General features: G+C 44.8%; 1 long non-coding RNA gene across 1 annotated transcript; it reads left to right on the forward strand.

Annotated features, from left to right (window-relative positions):
* Positions 1–231: 231 nt before the first annotated feature.
* On the forward strand, positions 232–4243 carry LOC137500547 (uncharacterized). The gene is made up of 3 exons (XR_011018085.1): positions 232–397; positions 505–557; positions 4086–4243. It is a non-coding gene; the product is annotated as an uncharacterized lncRNA (long non-coding RNA).
* Positions 4244–19813: the final 15570 nt, after the last annotated feature.

Consider the following 19813-nt stretch of genomic DNA (forward strand, 5'->3'; position numbering starts at 1 on the left):
AGTAGTGACATCTGATTAAAATTCTAAGTTCATGTTGTATCAGTTTCCACTTTTGTTCGATAGAGGCGGTGATTTTGAAGAGCGGAGTAGAGGTGTGCCTCCCGGTTCAATTGTCGGTACATTTCTTTCCATCTCGAACCATTAATGGCCGATGACCTAGATGTTAGTCCCCTTTGAACTACATCATCATCATCATCGTCCTCATTATTATTTTGATATTGTCCACAGTGTTGGCGCAGGACAGGGACCCAAAATGCTTGAAGAAACGTCCATATTCAAGCTCATCAATTAACGACAATGTGAGAATCTACTACTACGACACTGACAATGAGAAATCGGCCTGCTCCCGTTTTAATGCTGACCCTAACATTCTAGATGATCCAAATTACGCTAACAAGTAAGTAACTTATTCCTAATATGTTAATTAGCAATGGTCTGTATAATTTCATTGTTCTTAATTTTATGTACACCCTACTACATAAATATTTACTATTTTATTTTCAGTTTCAAAACACAGAAGGAGTGCGAGGACGCATGCAATCCTGATCAAAAATCAGGTAAGCAAGAGACTCGTCCTCCATGAAAATTGATAGAAAACACGCAATATGAAATATTGCTATTTAATGGCGGTATATAGTGAAAACCGTACATTAAAATTATTCGGAAGAAGGGAAATGGCTGCAGTTGGGGAAGAAGCGGCTGTGGCCTAGTAGTGGCTTACTTATCCTGTGAGACGTTCTTCTGATTGGTTACCGACCGTTATAAGTTAATGTACTACCTTTCCTGCCGAGCGGTGCTATAGGGAAGAACACTAGTATCCAAAAGTTAAGACCCCCTGCGGGTGGGGAACGCACATGTAGAATACACCCGTGGTATCCCCTGCCTGTCTTAAGAGGTGACTAAAAGGGGCCCAAGGGGCTCTGGACTTGGGAGTGGATATTGGCGACCACGGGGACCATTAGCTGAGTCATGGCATTACTTCCACTTACTTGTGCCAGGCTCCTCACTTTCGTCTATCCTATCCGAACTCCCTTGGTCAACTCGTGTTATTTTCCGACCCGACGGTATTCCAGCATTCGAGGCCTAGGGAGTCTTTCATTTTCGCGCCCTTCGTTGCCCTTGCCTTTCGTCGTCGGTTACTTCATTTTTCGAAGTGACGTATCCCTTCTTTCTTCTTTTCTCTCTCTCCTTACCGCCTGTGGGTGGGGGACGCAGACGAATAATACACCCAGGTATCCCCTGCCTGTCGTGAGAGACGACTAAAAGGGGCGACCAAGGGATGATTGAATTAGAACCATGAAAATTCTTTTGATTCGTACCATCACGCGGGGAACACCATGGGTTGCCTGTACTTGCGAGTAGTACCACTATATTAGGTACGAAATAGGTTTGATATTAGTAGCAGCAAAGGGTGGGTTCTCCTGTGGGTTTCCAGTACCCGTGCGTCGTATCCATGTGAGCAACACCACGGGTCTGGGCCTTGCCTGTGAGTTGTACCACTATATGAGCGACACCGTGGGTCTGCGTTGCCTGTGATTATTACCCACTATGTGAGGAACACTACGGGAATACCGGTACCCGTGACTAGTACACCTAGGTGAGGAACTTCATCGGTTTGCGTTGGCTATGAGTGGCGCCATTGTGTGAGAAACACCATCGGTCTGCGTTACCTGTACGAAGTACAATACTTGTGAGTAGTACACTCTTGTGTGGATCACCGTGAGTCTTCGCTACTTTTGATTATACCCCAACATGACAATTTCCATGGTTCTACTTTGCTCGCGACATGTACCATTCTGAGGTGCCTTAGACCTGGATTTTGACCCCTTTAGTCATCAAGCAACCTCGATTCAGGACTGTGCTTTATAAGTGGTCCCTTGTTCAGTAATACTATTATTTGTGACCGTTTTTTGAGTTGGATCCACTTTTTGAGGGGGGGGGGGGTTTCATGTGCATCCATTCATTCTTCATGACACTTTTTATTCTTGTCAGTGGATGATTTTGAACTTTTTGTTGTCATTTCATTTCGTACCATTAGTGGCCGATGGCCTCGATGTTAGGCCCCTTTAAACATCATTATCATATCAAGGGTAACCACCCGCACGTTCACTTTTGAGAATGCCCCTCTGCCATTTTGAATTGGTGTTTTTATCCAACCACGGGAGAGCAAATCTCTTTCCCTTCACACTATCTTAGGGGTTAGGTTTTGGGTGTTTCCGAGCAATTTACCCTGTTAAGTGCTACCCTATGATGATCCCGAGGACACTAATATCTCAACATCATACACTGCACTTTAGCTTATCTGTCGTGGCTGGAATATCCCTTCACTGGGAAGACACAAAGAAATAAGCAACGGTAGCTTGTAATTGAAGACGCACACTGCTGTTCACGCTGATCAGCGTTTAAGAACGACCACTAGGCTTAATGTATTTGTGTTAACCTACTACTTTTTTATTTTCATTTCATTCTTAACTACGCTTCATCCTATCCACTCTGTTGTCGTATATTGGTGTATTTGACCTATATGAAAGTCATATAGGCATTAAAAATTCGATCCACTGTGTATTTTAAATTCGTAATCTTTTCTCATTATCACTTCTTTTAAATGCTAGTCAGTGGAAACATTTTAATATTTTAACTATCATTTAATTTTGTTCCACCTCGTACAATGATGGGCCGATGACCAGATATTACGCCGTTTTAAACTACAAGCATCATAATCATCATCAATCCTGGATCTGCACACCGGTCCAAATGGCAACACGGCCTGCTCCGTTTATATGACGGCCTTCCTCTCAGGTGTTGGCCGTTATCCAGATTCATTTGTTGTTTACACGGATGGTTCTAGGTCTGGAGCGAAAGTAGGCTCTGGGGTCGTTGTCAACAAGATATCATTTTCCTCCACAGGAAGCCTGTGGTTTGCACACAGCACAGCTGTATGCTATCTTCGAATCTATGCCGTACGCGGTATCCAATGAACCCCGGCACTCTCTGTCTTGTCCGACTCCTTGAGCTCGTTGCAATGTATTAATAATTTTGTTTCCCTTGGCACCCTCTGGTGCAGCGTATTCGGGACCTCCTGGTCTGCTATTAGAGTGCCAGCACCGGAATGACGTTCATGTGGCTCCCAAATCACGTAGATGCAGAGGGAAACGAGTTAGCTGATAAGACTGCCAAGGACGGGGTTCACATTGCCCTCGTTGCCTTGCTAGGTTCCAGCTAATGTTATTCATTCTCAGCTGAGACATTTGGTTATATCCCATTGGGCGATGAAGTGCCAGGCCATTCCTCTCCCAAATAAGATGAGAGTGATAAAATAAGCTATGAAGTTCTGGAAGACTTTTCTTCGGATTTGACGGAAGCAGTTGTATTTTGTCGTCTTCGGGTTGGCCACGGTTTAGCAACGCACTCCTGCTTACTGAAGGGGAGAAGTTCCCCTATTGTGTACTTGCGGCGGTCATCTTACCTTGGTACACATCCTTACGGAGTACGTGGACCTGGGCGATCCGTGCCGTAGTCCAAAACTTCCGAGTACCATGTCCCTCTATCTACGAGATGATGAGCAGTCAGCAAACCTCATCATCCACTTTATCATATATAGAACTGTATTTCCTATTGGTTTTTTAAATTTCTATTTCATTGTTAATTATGTTTTATTCATTTGACTGTGTTTAATTTTATATATTTGTATTTTTGTGTGCTATTTTAATTTCTAATTTGAATGTTGTATATTATTGCACTTCAAGGCAGTGCCTGTTTCCGCCTTAATCTATACTTTCTGTAATTTAACCCGAGAATAAGGCACTGGGAATTAGATGCGCTGATTATTCAAATTCATAATCATTTTCCATCACCATTTGTGTGAAATTCTAGTCAGTGGATATATTTTAAAATTTTGATTTTGATTTCATTTGACTGCACCTTGTACCTTGTACCATTAGGAGCCTGTGACCTATATTTTAGACCAATTTAAATAAGTATCATCATCATCGGTTAGTGAACGAGCGTATAGCAAATATGTCTCTAAATAATAATTATTGTTATTATTAATATCACACTTACTAATTAATTGCTTATATTTGCAGCATGAAAACTTGGTTTAATTCGATGTATGGATCCAGTTGTTTGAGCACTACTAAAGAAGACTATGAGATGTACATGAATGAAATATTTTCGGTTTCACGTTACAGGTATTATGTAACGCACAATTATCACTAGAAATAAATTTGTGTTAATTCAGGTTGCAAGAGTATCATTATCCTTTCCCTTCCCTAAATCAATGCAAAGATTATATTTTACATGTATTATATTTTAGGAGAATGGAATAAGTGTTATTCTTAATCAAATCTCTAAAAGCCTCGAAAACTCATATGACATCAAATTCTGATTGCTAACCTCACCTCCAGTTGACGGGTCATACGTGGTCAAAACCGGAACTTCGCGAGTGATGTGTCTCAAAGAACTTAAAAGATGCAACCCACTATTAAAATGAATTTCCTAATACAATCTTCAAATAATGTGGTAACAAAATATTAATGTCAGTTACCACAATAAATGTAACAAGCCACGAACCTGCTACGCTGGCGTAGCAGGGGGAGAGGTGATACTCCCACGTGGCGCGTCCCAGGTGGCGGATAGGGGGGTCCTAACCGGCTTGCCGGCGGACTTGAGGGAAATAAAATACCTCTCGCGGACCAAACACACTACCCCCTGCGGGTGGGGGACGCACATGTAGAATACACCCGCGGTATCCCCTGCCTGTCGTGAGAGGCGACTAAAAGGGGCGACCAAGGGATGACGGAATTAGAACCATGAAACTACTTTTGATTCGTACCAACACGTGGGGAACACCATGGGTTGCCTGTACTTGCGAGTAGTACCACTATATTAGGTATGAAATAAGTTTGTGATTAGTAGCAGCTGGAGGGGGTTCTCCTGTGGGTTTCCAGTACCCGTGCGTCGTACCCATGTGAGCAACACCGCGGGTCTGGGCGTTGCCTGTGAGTTGTACCACTATATGAGCGACACCGTGGGTCTGCGTTGGCTGTGATTGGCACCCACTCTGTGAGGAACACCACGGGATGTGTGGTTAGTACACCTAGGTGAGGAACCTTATCGGTTTGCGTTGGCTATGAGTGGCGCCATTGTGTGCGAGACACCAGAGGTCTGCGTTCCCTGTACGAAGTGCAAAACTTGTGAGTAGTACCTTCTTGTGTGGAACACCGTTAGTCTTCGCTACTTTTGATTAGTTCCCCGACATGACAAATACCATGGTTCTACTTTACTCGCGACATGTACCATTCTGAGGGGCCTTAGATCTGGATTTTGGACCCCTATCGACATCAAGCATTCTCGATTCAGGATTGTGCTTTATGAGTGGTCCCTTGGTCAGTCATACATTAATTATGACCTTTTTTGAATTGGATCCACTGTTTTTTTGTTTGCTCGTTTTTTGTTTTTTTGGTTCATGTCCATCAATTCTTTCTTCACGACATTTTTATTTTATTTTGGTCAGTGGATGAATTTGATTTCTTTTGTTATTTCATTTCGTACCATTAGGGGCCGATGACCTCGATGTTAGGCCCCTTTAAACAACAAGAATCATCATCATCATCAAATGTAACAAGCAAGCAGTTGGCATCATTGAATAGAGTGAGACTATTTACCAAGTATGCATGCTTCGTCTCTCTGAGAGTTATCACGTGGGTGGGGCATAGAATACAACCTCATTATACCTTGCCTGTCGCAGTATTCGGCCAGAAGTGGTGGCATTGACTGTATCCTGGACTACGTTACTCTACTCGTGAATTAAAAATCCTCGAGTAATCACTGCGTGTCGTAAAAAGAGACTGAAAGTATCATGTAGCCAACGGTCCCCTCTTGACCCTTTGTTGTAGACCGATTCAAAATTGATTGTGGTATTTTGAGGAAGAGTTTATTCCGCGTGTGACAACGCCTGAAGTCCCCAATCCGTTGAGTGGGTGCTTCATGGGTCCTACAGTAGAATTCGCTGGAGAACACATGCCGTGGTACTTTTGAATGCCTGAGTTCGAATATATTTTGTAAACATGTCTGTTCGAAAATCGTAAATGTAGTTAAAGAGACATAAAACCGAGGACATGTCTAAAAGGAATCTTCAAACTCGGATCCTGGGTAATACCAGCTATTGCTTTCGCTGTGTGGTAGTGTTCGGAAAGGATACTTCGGTCATTGCTGCTGTTTGATTAAAGCGTATCGAGGGTCGTCCATCATCCGAGGTTTTAACTTTGGAATCCATACGGGCCGCAAGGCCAAGGGAAAATTCGCACCGTGAAATGATTTGATCCTGCTTCTCTGGGTTCCCGGTTGCTACAGGGCTTAGTGGGTTTTAAGGGTCTGTAAACTACTTCTCCCGTTGAGAACTACATTAACTGGCGTGTGTCCCCCACCGATACCTGTCCCGTTTTGTCATGGATCGTCCAGCATCGGCAGATTTCGCCCGCAAATACTCATACGTTGTTAGGCGAGAATCCGACCACAACTGTTAAAGACTGAGCAAGTCACGTGAGTTAAGTGTGTGAATGTGCCGGTTATTTTCATTCGACGTGGTATTCAAAATTTCTGGAGGGAATAATTGGATAGCTTTCAACTTTTCCAAGTAGTCTTGCGATTGCCATTCCGCGCGTTGCCTATTGCCTATTCAGTAGAAAGTGAACTATTCAAGGCCCAAGAGATCAGCTACAGGCCCTGATAGTCTGACCTATTTTTTCAACAAAAATGCTGGAACATCATGAAAACAACGCTTTTAACACTAATGCAAATACAAGTTTGGACAGGCGTTAATGAAGGAATTATAATCCTTATACCCAAAGTCCCCGCACCACGAACTGTATCGGATTTCCGCCCGATGACGCTCCTCAACACCGATTACAAACTTTTCACGAAAATACCTTAATAATACCATCAAAGTAGGGCAAACATGTGCTATTCCCGACAGGAAAATAACCCACATCCTACAGGCAGTAAGAAGTGCAGTGTTACACTTTGAAGCAGAACCAAGTGAAATGGGCGCGATTCTAAACCTGGACTTCCGAAAAGCTTTCGACGGAGTGCATCACGGGTACGTTTTAGCAGTGCTGCAACGCTTGGGTCTCCCAACCGCAATATGCAATCTTATTCCAACCCTTTATAGTTCGGCGCATTCTCGAATACTTCTTTATGGACACCGTTCCAGACCAATTCCAATTAAAACATCGGTACGAAGATTATGTCCCCTATCAATGACTCTTTTTGCTTTAAGTATTGAACCCTTTATTCGAGCGGTCCACTTTGTAATGTGCATGATTCCCAACCCCCAGATCCTGTTCACGGTTGCCGCCTATGCTGATGACATCACCATATTGTCGCAGTCACCAACCGTTGCCCCACAGTTGAAGAGCAGAATAAGAACTTACGAGAAAGCCTCTAATGCCCAAGTCAGTTATCAAAAATTCGAGATACTACCGCTTGGTAGCTGGTTACAAGAGATGACAATAGCGTCCATACTTATTAATACCTGTCAATCATTTTGAGTCGAAACCTGAACATCATCCAAAAAGGTGTGGCATATAAACGTGTTTGCCTTATCTAAATTGTGGTATGTGGCACGAATTCTTCCCATGCCGGTAAAAATAAGCCAGCGAGCTGAACTCAGAATTAGTTATTATTTACTGCGAGGATACATGTTTCTTGTAGCAAGATCAAAAGTGAGACAATCAGTAGAGAAAGGAGGACTGGATCTCATAGCAGTAGGCGAAAAATGACTTGTTCCTTCATCTATTCCTTGTCCGAATAAGGAGGGTATATTTGCAATTCCACTTTCAGGATAATGGAGTCCAACAGGGAACGGTTCTCAGTGTCACTCTGTTCAGATTGCAATAAACGATATTGTCACTGCCGCTGCTTCAGCAGTGAAACCGTCGCTATAGTAGACGATTTTTTTGCTGCATTATAACTCACAAAACATGGCCTTCGCCGAGCGACAATTACAGCAAACGGTTAGGACATTGGAACAGTGGACCTTAGAACATGGCTTTGGGTTTTCAACCGCAAATACCTTTGCTGTCTACTTTTGCCGGAAGCGCACAAAACACTCCAATCCGGAGCTTTGTTTAAGGAATTTCGTGCTTCACGTTGTTGACACTTAATTATTTCCTGGGCTCCTTTTCCATAGAAAATTATCGTGGGAGCCACACGTGCAGCAGTTAATAGCGAAATGCGCTAAGATGCTTGCTGTCCTGAAGTTTCCTACCGGCAGTACTTGGGGGGGGGGGGCAGATCGTACGATGCACCTACGATTTTATAGGCATCATAATTTATCCAGATTAGACTACGGCAGTCCTAGCATTACCCATAGGAAAGAAGAATGGAAATGTTTTCAACATTTTCTAATCTAATAGAAATACTACCATTAATGAATAAGTAAGTATTATTTATACAAAGATGAACAGATAAATCATTATAAAATGGTAAATAAATTTCTGATGAAAATGGATCTCTCCGTCGATGTCTGAATTTGCTCATGGTGATCTGATTGCATGGCAATATTCATCCAGTCACTATCTCCCCATGTTAGATAATGCGTACATGTTAGTTCTTCAAGTTGACAGCAAAGTCCATATCCATAATACCGTAGATTGCTCCTTCGGACGATAGGTGATACATCCTGGCGAAGATTATCGAACACGTAGAAGTCCTCTTCTCTCTTGACTGCATAAGAGCTGAAACTGACACAAAAAATTTAGACTGTCCTCGCACACAATCACATGGAAAAATATCGAAGAACAGTACGTAACTTAGTTCTCGAAAATCTGCTTCACTCGACGACTACCAGAAGATAAGGGATAAGATAGCGTTTATTCCTAAAGCACAGGTATTTAAGCATTTACACCGGGCGGGTGTGTCTCTATGTCGCTTCGTAATTGGACATCGTACTTTCATTTGATAGGTTCTTATAATTATTAGATATTACTGTCTCCAGAATATTCCACACGCGCTGCTAATTCGAGCGGCATTGAAATTTTTCCACTAGGCCACGTCACTCAGCTGGCTGGTCGATTGAAAAATCAATAGTGTGCTCCCTGTCTGTCCAAACAGGTTCTCTCTATGAAGACACGACTGTGTTGGAATAAACCGGTAATATATCATCCTTAATGAAAGAATTATAACATCCCATTTCCACATACAATAAAATGCTCATTGTATGCCAAATTTGAACTGGAGATAATTTCCCTTGGTTGGAAATGATTTAGTTGGTAGATTAAATCATAAGCACTCAATTTCAACATAAGAATGTTCCCTAAGAATTTTGCATTCACAGACGTGAATTCACAGTATTCCTCTCCTGTATCAGACGAGCTTGTTCCCCACGCAGCCTGGTATTGTCAACTTCAATAGCAGCAGATAGTAAACGGAGTTTTCCTACTAACGTGGCCTGTAGATCTTGACATTACTTGCATGTTTCTTCTGACATATCCACTTGCGTTGCTACCTGATGGTGAGTTTGATCCTCATTTTCTTCCCTCGAAGAATCTTCTTCTTCGGAAATGACGTTAACTTGAACAGCTGTTACCTGCCTTAGAAGATAATAACTTCTCAAATTAGCTGCACTATGAACGCCTTCATACGTTTTAGCGAAACATTGAATTTTGTATGCGTTATTTCCAAAGACTGATAATTTAATATGACCCAACGAAACGTGGTGCAAATTTTGCGTAGATCTTGCTGGCAGGTTCAGATACAGCCGGTTTCTTAAGTAAGACGTACTCATGTAATCTCAATGGTCGATGAAATTTCTTAACCTTTACTCTTCTTTGCCGTTTCTCAGCGTGTTCCTGGAGTGACTTAGTAGCATGTGCGATGTTCTCACTCAAGGTGGGTTTAAGTGTGCCTGGACAATGAATAATATTGTCCCATGGTATTACAGGTTATTTGTCAAAGTGAAGGGCAGAAGAATTTGAGACGTGGCTTCATGAATGGTGTTATTTAGGCATTCCATCATAATAGGCAGTACATTTATCCACATCCTGTGTGTCTCGCCACAAAATATACGACAAAATTGAGCCAATTCTTGCATGACTCTCTCAACTGGGTTACTGGACGGGTGTCGTACAAATCTTAGGATATGGTTGACCTCTAACTGAAACATGGCCTGCAGAAATTCGACAGAAGTAAACTGAGATCCATGGATCCATGGTCTGTTAACAAGGCTTTTGGCTTAACCATATGAGGAATAATATTACGAGTAATCCTCCGGAGTACAGATTTAGAATTCGCATTTTGGATGGGGTCCAGGGTGACATATTTTGAGAACACGTCAATCTGATTAATGATGTGACGGTTACCCCTTTTAGACGTCGGAATTGGGCCGAATAATTCCATGGCATATAATAGTTTAGCGCCTGAAAGTGTTACTGGAATGGGGTTCTGTTGTAACAGATGAGAGCTAGGTTTTAATCTCTGGCAGACATCACAAGTTGTAACTACATTTCTGACCAGAATTCTAAGTCCTTCCCACGTGACTTTTTCTTGAATAGTGACTATGGTTTGGCCATACCGCTATGACCTGTGATTCTATGAGCATGCCAAATAAGTGGTTCCTGTAATTTCATTGGAGCTACAGCTCTTAATTTAGATTTGTTAGATTCTACTAATATAAATAAAATATAATCTAAATACTTGTACTTCTGAGCTTGTCTCTTAATTTTCCGGTATCCAGTTTCTCCAGGTTTGAGTTTACCTTGGATCTTGCCTCTGAGCTTGCCTGATATAACTGAGCTTACGCAGAAATTCATGATCTTCTTGAATTAATTACATTTGGTTGACATCCAGAGCCTCGGCGTTGGGATTGAGGCTTAAATAATCGTTCAATAACTTGTTTTTCCGGAACAGTGTTCTAATTGAAGATGAACTGCTGTACAAACAGAGTCCATCGGAATACACGTGCCTTCATCATTAATGTCAGACCTCGAAGGTCAGTCCTAACTGAGCCATGTATTTGATATCCTCTCCCCTCTTATACTATTTATTGTGCCTGTTTTTTAATGCTTTTCCAATTTTGGTACATTATTGTGTTTTTTGGCTCGTCGTTGTCCCTTTGGGCAAATAATAATAATAATAATAAATTATTCCGAAAAGATGCTCCCAGGGTAAAGGAACTATTTCCGCCCTGGGAACGGCCCGGCCTGTGCTGCATCCCCTCTGCCTTCCCTCCCGTACCCCTGCGGATGCGCCGAGATCTTTACGCAGACTCACCGTGTCGCTTCCCGTCACTTGGTCTCGCGTCACGGCTACTCTTGGCCAGGCCGTGCGGCCTGGCTGGGAGCAAGTGTCATTCTTGCCTCGCTCTCGGACTTGAGCATCTCACGCACCGCCTTCGAACCCCGGACCGCTAAGGGGTATGGGAGGTTAGCACCCTGAATTTGGTTAACAAGTATAAGACTACGGGAGGACATTATTTGATTACAACCACTGAATAGGCGCTAGAGTTGTTTCAAGTTGTTATAAAGGCACAGTTACCTCTAAATTGTAAAGTATATGTGAACCTCTTGGGACCGTTTATTGCAGTCTTACTGCAACTTAATTTATTGGGCGCTTGTGCCCTTAGTGGTTGAAAGCATATATATGTATATGGTATCGTGGTATGTCATGTTAAGGGAAAATTGCGCTCCTCCTTGAGCCACCCGAGGTGGCGCTTTATCAATAAGTTTTATCCAGAATTGCCTTTTACACTGTTTTTTGGGTGATGAACTGTGAACAGGGGCTGGATCCCTGTAAATTACAATTGAACACGTGTCGGAGGAGCCTGGGTGATGTTCGTGTTCAAATACTTTAATCTTTTTTTTTTACTTTTCTTGGTGTTTACATATTTGTTAAATAAATTTGTTAACCTGATTTCCTCGGCTACCTGTGTTCTTGCCCCACGAACCTACTACGGTGGCGTAGCAGGGGGAGAGGTGATACTCCCACGTGGCGCGTCCCAGGTGGCGGATAGGGGGGTCCTAACCGGCTTGCCGGCGGACTTGAGGGAAATAAAATACCTCTCGCGGACCAAACACACTACCCCCTGCGGGTGGGGGACGCGCATGCAGAATACACCCGCGGTATCCCCTGCCTGTCGTAAGAGGCGACAAAAAGGGGCGACCTAGGCGCGGACATGGATTGCGGTTTGGTATAATGTGTTGGACCTCCTGTGGATGGGAGAGGCTGAATACATCCATAGGTAATCCCTGCCTGTCGTAGAAGGCGACTTAAAGGGTCATGTGGCCATGGTCCCCTCTTTATTTTATTATTATTTTTCCGAGGGTCAGATGTAGACCATTCGAAATTTTGATGTGCGTGCTGCCCGGAGATGGGCCTCTTACGTGTGCGATTACGCCCAAAAGCCCGCAACTGTCCACCCAGGACCATTGCGTGGTGGGAGCGCCATGTACCTTGGCAGTGGTATCCGCCTGACAACACAGGTCCCCGCACAGCCGAATGCCAGAAGGACATATTATTAATAATTATTTTTATTTTTTTCTCTATATTTAGTGCTCTGTAAACGCTATGGGGTACATGCTATTGCGGGTGACTGGAGGAAGGGAGTCTTAGTGCTCATTGCCTCAGTCATGCCGTATTAGGCATCGTTCAACATCGGACCCCGGGCAGTACCTGCTATGACCAGGTGGGTATTGCCTTGGCTGCATGGTTCGGCTACAGAGACCCCTGATCGGAGTGGGTGGCATTCGGGGAGGATGCTATCGGGCATGGCTTCCAAACGAAGTCTGCTCTCTCAAGGTGGTCCCCCACCTAAGTCTTTAACTTTTGCTTCCCTGAGAGGTTCAACTCCCTGGGAACATGCGCAGCGTGAAGGAATAGGATCCAGCTTCCCTAGGTTTCTGGTCGCTACCAGAACCGATGGGCACGATTTTAAGCTGGTGAAGTCGATCCTTTTTAATCGGCACATCGAAGGCGTCTATGGCGAACTGGAGGAACTTAAGAAAATGCGCAACGGTAGTTTGCTTATGAAGACTCGTACAGCACTGCAAGCTGATCAGTTGCTTAAGTGCGAGCACTTTGGCGAAATCCCCGTCAAAGTGGAGGAGCATAAGTCCTTGAACCTGGTTCGCGGAGTCATCTTTCACCGCGACCTTATTTTGAACACTGACGACGAGTTGATGGAAGACATGAAGAACCGTGGCGTGACACACGTCCGGCGCATTACGCGCAAGGTCAACGGTGAAGACGTTACCACTGGTGCCTTCATTGTCTCTTTCAAGTTGTCAGTGTTACCAGAGAAAGTCAAGGTAACAACTTAGCGTTGCGATGTGAGGCCGTACATCCCGCCTCCTATGCGATGCTATCAATGCCAGCGATTCGGACATATGGTATCTCGCTGTTCGAATCAGGCTGTATGTGGTACATGTGGACGAGTAGCTCACGGCGCGGAGGAGTGCACACCTCCATCCAAGTGCACTAACTGCTCCGGTTTTCATTCTCCTCGGGATCGGAATTGTCCGACATACCTGAGTGAGAAGAAGATCCAGGAGATCAAGACCCTGGATGGTCTTTCCTACCAGGAAGCGCGCCGTAAGTTTCATTCTACGAATACACCTGCCCGTACACTCGACTATGGCTTGATAGCTCAGAGTCTTCCAGGTTCGTCATTTACGACCAAGACACCTGTCCAGACCGCTGCGCGCAAGGCGACTGTTGCTGCTCGCAGCAACGTCGCAAATAGTCAAAGCTCGAAGGGGGGGACCACCCCACCTTCGACCAACCAGAAGTCTGTGCTGGCTGGCAGTTGCCAGCCGGCACAGCAAGGGGGGAAGACCAAGTCTCCCCCCCCTAGGAGGTCGACGAAAGTCGTGCCCCAGCCGGCGGAGGCGGCTTTGTCGACCAGGGCTGGGAAACCATCTCCCAGCCCGTCTAAACCTGAAAAAAGAAGGGGAAGATGAGCGCCGTTCTGAGCGCTCTCGGACTTCCCCTGCGAAGGAGAAGTCATGCTCCCCATCTGGGGGGTATGAGTCTGCGCCGGGAGGCACTCCTGCTCCCAAACCTGCGCGCTCTCCTCGTAGGGGACCCCCTTGCGCCCGAAAAGTGTCGAAGTTCTGGGCGGCACCCCTGCCATCTTTTGATGACGGGATGGATGTCGCACTGTCCTCTACATCTACGGATGTAGAATTAGATAGTGTTTAGGCTAACGAGCATTATTTCGCTCCTAACCTAACACTCCTTTTATAGTCCACACTATGGACTGTTCCAGTGGAATTGTAATGGTTATGACAGGCATCTTGCTGAGTTACGTCAGCTCATTAGTGAGTACGCAGCGAGTATAGTCTGTATTCAGGAGACCAACTTCAGACCTGGTCATCATACGGTCTTGAGAAATTTCAGGCTATACTCGACAGAACGGTACTATGCTCACCGGGCGTCCGGTGGTGTTGGGATTTTTGTACGTTCTGATAAATACAGCGAAGAGGTTCCATTAAGAACTCCCCTCGAGGCTGTAGCTGTTCGCGTTCCGCTGCCTGTCATAACAACAGTGTGTAATGTTTATTTTCCACCAGGTCACGCTCTTAACATAACTGATGTCACTGATCTTATAGATCAGCTTCCACCTCCCTTCCTCTTGTTGGGTGATTTTAACGCCCATCACCCTATCTGGGGCTCTGAGACGCCTTGCCCCAGGGGGAGAGAGCTGGAAGCATTAGTTACCGAGCTGGATTTATGTATTTTGAACACGGGGGAACCAACTCACTTTAGTGTGCGTTACGGCACATATTCTCGCATAGACGTAAGTCTATGCAGCCGAACGTTGGTTCCACTGTTTCGGTGGCATACACACGATGATCTCTGTGACAGTGACCATTTTCCCATCATTCTTACTTTGATGAACCAAAAATCCGTCGAGGCTCCCCCTCGATGGATTTTGAAACATGCTGATTGGCCAAAGTACACATCATTAGCTGCCTTTAACGATGATATCAGGCAGACCGTCGGCGAGGAAATAACTTATATCACCCGAGTTATTCTTGCTGCTGCTGCGGAGTCCATTCCGTTCCATTCGGGGACTCCTCGCCGAAAGCTCGTTCCTTGGTGGAACGAAGAAATAGCAGCAGCTATCAAAGAACGCCGTCGCGCTCACAAACGTTACCGTCGACAGCCTACTGCGGCCAACTTGATAACATTCAAGAAACTCCGCGCTAAGGCGCGAGTTCTTATTCGTCAAAGTAAGAAGGCTTCATGGGAGAGATATGTGTCGTCTATGACGTCACATACTCCATCATCTCAAGTGTGGACTAAGCTTCGACGTATTTCGGGTATCCATGGATCATCTTCTGTACCGGGAATTTCCATTGCAGGCAATATTGTCACTGAATCCCTCCTGATTGCTGACCATCTAGCCAGTCATTTCGCGGATGTTTCTGGCTCCGGGAATTACCATCCTGATTTCCTCGCTCTGAAGCGAGAGGCAGAACGGCATCACCTTAGTTTTGCCTCTCAAGCTTCAGAGGACTACAACGTGCCCTTTACGGAGTGGGAACTCCGCAGCGCCCTAGCGCTTTGCAAGGACACGTCTCCTGGACCGGACAACATCCAGAACCAGATGTTGAAACACCTTAGTGATGATAGTCTCCTATTTCTCCTTCGTGTGTTCAACCGAATCTGGACAGAGGGTGATTTTCCATCTCAGTGGCGAGAGGGCATAGTTATCCCTGTCCTCAAGCCTGACAAAGATCCTAAGTATGCAGGAAGTTACAGACCGATTTGTCTTACAAATTGCCTGTGTAAGCTATTTGAGAGGATGGTAAATTGCAGACTCGTGTGGTGTCTGGAGAAACAAGGACTCTTGTCCGAGTACCAATGTGGATTTAGAGCCGCTCGATCCACCACAGACCACTTGGTACGCCTGGAGAGCTCTATCCAGGATGCGTTTCTCCGAAAACAGCACTTGGTAGCTGTCTTCTTTGACTTGGAGAAGGCCTACGACACCACCTGGCGATATGGCATCCTTTCAGTCCTGCATCAATGGAGATTCCGAGGTAACTTGCCGGTACTTATTGCGAATTTTTTGTCCCTCCGTCTATTCCGTGTCCGAGTAGGGAGGACATATTCGCAATACCACGTTCAAGAAAATGGAGTCCGACAGGGATCGGTTCTTAGTGTCACTCTGTTCGCGATTGCCATAAACGGTATTGTCGCTGCTTCTGGTCCAGCCGTAATACCGTCCCTATATGTGGATGACTTTGCTCTGCACTATAGCTCGTGCAGTATGGCAGTCGCAGGGCGACAGTTACAGCAAGCTATTAGGAGGGTGGAGAAGTGGACCTTAGAACATGGCTTTCGGTTTTCTGCCGCAAAGACCTCCGTTGTCCACTTTTGTCGTGAACGTACTCTTCACCCTCATCCTGAGCTTTATCTAGAAATGTCGTTCTTCCAGTTGTTGACACCTACCGATTTCTTGGGCTCCTTTTTGACAGTAAATTATCGTGGGAGCCACACGTGCGGGAGCTAAAAGTGCAATGCACCAAGAGGCTTAACCTCTTGAAGTTTCTTAGCAGCACTAATTGGGGAGCTGACCGCGTGGTGCTTCTGCGATTCTATCGGGCACACATTTTATCCCGGTTAGACTACGGCAGTGCAGCATATGGCTCCGCAAGACCAAGCGTTCTTGCGAAGCTGAACAGTATCCACCACAGCGGGGTTAGGTTGGCGACGGGAGCTTTTCGTACTAGCCCCATCGCTAGCCTGCTCGCTGAGTCTGGTGTGCCGCCTTTACACCTGAGGCGCCAGCAAATGCTTCTTTTGTATGCTGCAAATTTGCGACAGATGCCACTTCATCCGAGCTATCCCTGCGTGTTCAACAATGGCAACCGTTTGTTGTACGCTGCTCATCCTCGTGCGACGCGGCCGGTTGGGATACGCTTGGATAGCAGTTATGAATTGTTTGACGTACCTTCGATTCCTTGCCTTGTCAGACAACCAAGTGGGGTACCTCCGTGGGTTGTACGACGACCTGAAATCATCCTGGATGTACACACTGGTCCGAAAGGAGACACGGACCCTTCGATTTATCGGAGGCTCTACCTGTCCGTTGTTGGCCGCTATCCAGGTTCAGTCGTCGTATACACGGATGGTTCAAGGACAGCTACGAAGGTGGGCTGTGCGTTCGTTGTCGGAAATGATCGGTTTCTTTTTGCTCTCCCGGAAACCTGTAGTGTGTACACAGCGGAGCTTTATGCTATCTGTGGAGCTCTGCGGTACGCACTGTACATTGAACGCCGACACTTTCTCGTGTGTAGTGACTCCTTGAGCTCGCTCCAGTCTATTGATACTTGTTTCCCTCGGCACCCTCTGGTGCAGCGGATCCAGGACCTGCTGGCCGGGTGTTCGGATGCCGGCACCAGAATTACGTTTGTGTGGCTCCCCAGCCACATGGGCATTGAGGGAAACGAGTTAGCAGATCAGTCTGCCAAGGAGGCAGTTACACTGCCCCTGTTGCCTTTCAAGGTTCCAGCAAGTGATATTCGCTCTGAGCTGAGACATCTGGTTATGTCTCATTGGGAGATGGAGTGGCAGGCCATCCCACTTCCCAATAAGCTGAGAGCGATAAAAGGAACAACGAAGGTATGGAGGACTTCCCTTCGGGCTTCGCGGAGGGAAGCCGTGGTATTATGTCGTCTTCGGATCGGCCACGGTATCTTGACGCACTCCCATCTACTGAAAGGAGAACCCCCTCCGGTGTGTACCTGCGGCAACCATCTTACCGTGGTACACATCCTTACGGAGTGTGTGGACCTGGTCGATCTGCGCCGTAGTATTAACCTTCCGAGTACAATCTCCCTTATCTTGCGCGATGACGAGCAGTCAGCAGACCTCGTCATCCGCTTTATGAGGGATAGCGGTCTATTTTATCGTGTGTGATGATGTCCTTTGTCCTAGTGTTGTTTATGTCAGTTGCGCTTTTATCTCATTGACTTCATTTTAGTTTGTGTTGCGCATTTTCATGTGTTATTTTAACCTCTAACGTAAATTATGTGTTAATATCTGTACTACTGGGCAATGCCTTATTCCTTCGATTTCCTGTACTTCCTCTTCTTTTAACAGAACATAAGGCATTGCGTATTAGATCCACTGATTGTTTTAATCTCACCCTCATTTTTCTTCATCACCACTCTTTTTAACTCTAGTCAGTGGATACGTTTTAAAATTTTAACTTCATGTCTCATGTCATTCATTTCGTTCCATTAGGGGCCGATGACCTTCGATGTTAGGCCCCAAAAACAATAAGCATCATCATCATCATGTGTTCTTGCCCTCTGGGTTGTGCTATATTCTCGGGAAGTCCAGACCCTATGGAGGCCGCACCTTCTGTAGGGCTCGCCAGTGATAATTCACGGTACACTAACAATTACAGGAAGTCCATAAATCAGTTTCTGCCAATACATCAATGAATATACAATGGATAATATCTCCAATTCGGTGACAGAGTAGTGCCTTTCATGTTTGCGGAGTTTACGACTGGCAAATGCCGTATAAGTTTTCTTCTTGGAGTTCTCAGCCTCCACTTGAAATAAGACGGCTCCGATGCCAATGCCAGATGCATAAGTTCGAAGAATAAACGGCTTCTCGAAATCAGGATGCCCTAGTTTAATGTTAATAAGGAGCAGTTCTTTGGGTTTTAAAAAATACCTTGTCACACTCAGCATTCCAGTGCCAACGATTTCCTTTCTTCAATCATTCCTTAAGTGGAGCGACTGTTTGGGTGTACTGTGGACAATGATTTGAGAAACTGAACTGACTCATGCCTAGAAATTTCCGTACCTGTTTTACAAGAATAGATTTTGGAAACTTGCTGTTGGCTTCAATTTTGATTGGGTTAGGCTTTATTTCAATACCATCGATGACATGTCCCAGAAATAAAATTTCAGGTTTACAGAAGTAAAATTTCACCAAGTTAACATGAAATTCGGCTCGTGAAAGATTACGAAGTAATTTTTCGAGCTTAATCAGGTGTTCATCCAGGGTTTCCTTTGCAAGTAACAGGTCATCAATTTACCTAGTAGTGAAGCTCTTTACCTCTTCTGTCAGTCATCTCTCGAGTGCACGATTAAGCGCTTCACCAGCATTTCACAAACCGAATGGTAATCTGCAGAAAATATACGTCTGCTGGTCGTACATAAATCCTGTAAGCAGTCTGAATTTCTCTTCTAGCAGTATATGATAGTACGAGGATGTGAAATCTAACGATGAGAAGAATTTCATCCCTCTAAATTTCCGAATTATATCCTTTATAGTTGGAGCCTGATCACTCTCTGGAATAAGCTTTTCATAGACGGCATGTGCTTCCAAACATACTCGTAGGGAACCATCGGGCTTGGTTACCACGATCAATGAATTAATGAAAGGAGTATTGCCTTTCATGATAATGCCATCAAAATGGGCAGTTGGTCGTATGACATGAAAGTACATCTCGATCACGGCATATTGGTTTGCTATATCCAAATAACAATCTTAAGAATGGACCCCTGTCAACCTCTTGAGTCCTGAGGGAAAATTTTGTGGATTCTTGGAGGTTATTGGTCAGTATGAGACAGAAGAAAAGGGATAATGGTTTAAAAAAGTAATTGTAATATTACATTTTGTGCTACAGTAGGTATCATATTTGATACCTCAGGATTCGAGTAAGTAAATCTGGTAATAACTAGCAAATAATGTATTTCATAAATATAGCACATCACAATATACCTTTATACTAAATATTGACCAGACATTCAAAATGAGGTCAAATAATGAAATTATTTAGAAAATA

The sequence above is a fragment of the Anabrus simplex genome, chromosome 4 (genome assembly GCF_040414725.1).
Source record: "Anabrus simplex isolate iqAnaSimp1 chromosome 4, ASM4041472v1, whole genome shotgun sequence".
Classification (NCBI taxonomy): Eukaryota; Metazoa; Arthropoda; class Insecta; order Orthoptera; family Tettigoniidae; genus Anabrus; species Anabrus simplex.